We start from the raw sequence: 817 nt of genomic DNA, 5'->3' as shown, positions 1-817 counted from the left end.
GGACTGCAGAGCAGGGAGCTGTGCCCAAGGGCCCCTCTGGGCTGCTCGAGAGAGTGCCTTCCCCCGAAGTGAGGGACGTCCCTGCAGCCCACCATCAGGCGCCTGTTAGTCACCCACTGCGTGCCAGGCATCTGCTGCCCCGCCCAAGCAAGACCCCAACGTGGCCCCTGAGCGCCAGGACCTGATGGGGAGAAGCGAGCTGCACCCCCCCGCTTTGTCGCACCCAACTGCATCGCACACGGCGTGTTTGTAACCTGGGGGAGGTGTGTGGCCGCCCTGCGTCCAGCAAGTCCGTCGGTGCCTGCCGTTTTCCCAACAGCGCGTGCTCGGTTCGTGTGTCTGTCCTATTCTGGTAACTGCCCGGTAGTTCAAACTGTTTCATAATGCATTCGTGCCTTTGATCGTCGGATAAAAACCCAAGGGCCAAACTGCCCACCGTCGAGTCCATTCTGATCCGACTGATAGTGACCCCTTTATAGGGTTTCCACAACGGCACATCTTTACACTTTTCTCTCAAGGAGCGCATAGTGGGTCTGAACTATCAACCTTGTGGTTTGGTTAGCAGCTCAGCACCGAACCCACAGCACTGCCAGGCTCCCCCAAGAGAACGCCGGGAGGTCTCCCAGGTGGGCCTGTACACGGGCCTGTGCTGTCGTGGTGGTAGGAGGACGCCGCCGGGGGCTGCCCGCTTAGTCTAGGGCAGCGGTTCTCAACCTGTGGGTTGCGACTCCTTTGGGGGTCAAACAACCCTTTCCCAGGGGCCGGCTGATTCATCAGAGTAGCAACATGACAGTGATGAAGTAGCCACGAAAATAAT

At 59.4% G+C, this 817-nt stretch overlaps 1 protein-coding gene across 2 annotated transcripts in view; it reads left to right on the top strand.

Moving 5' to 3' along the window:
- The window catches only part of RPH3AL (rabphilin 3A like (without C2 domains)), a 133,213-nt gene that overhangs the window by 28,360 nt on the left and 104,036 nt on the right, over positions 1 to 817 (top strand). The gene's annotated exons all lie outside the window — the stretch shown is intronic.

This window comes from Echinops telfairi, unplaced genomic scaffold, assembly GCF_000313985.2.
Source record: "Echinops telfairi isolate 266 unplaced genomic scaffold, ASM31398v2 ScPeMD7_7458;HRSCAF=8496, whole genome shotgun sequence".
In the NCBI taxonomy this organism is placed as follows: Eukaryota; Metazoa; Chordata; class Mammalia; order Afrosoricida; family Tenrecidae; genus Echinops; species Echinops telfairi.
Note: the sequence above shows the minus strand (reverse complement) of the source record. Positions and strands in the feature narration are given on the sequence as shown.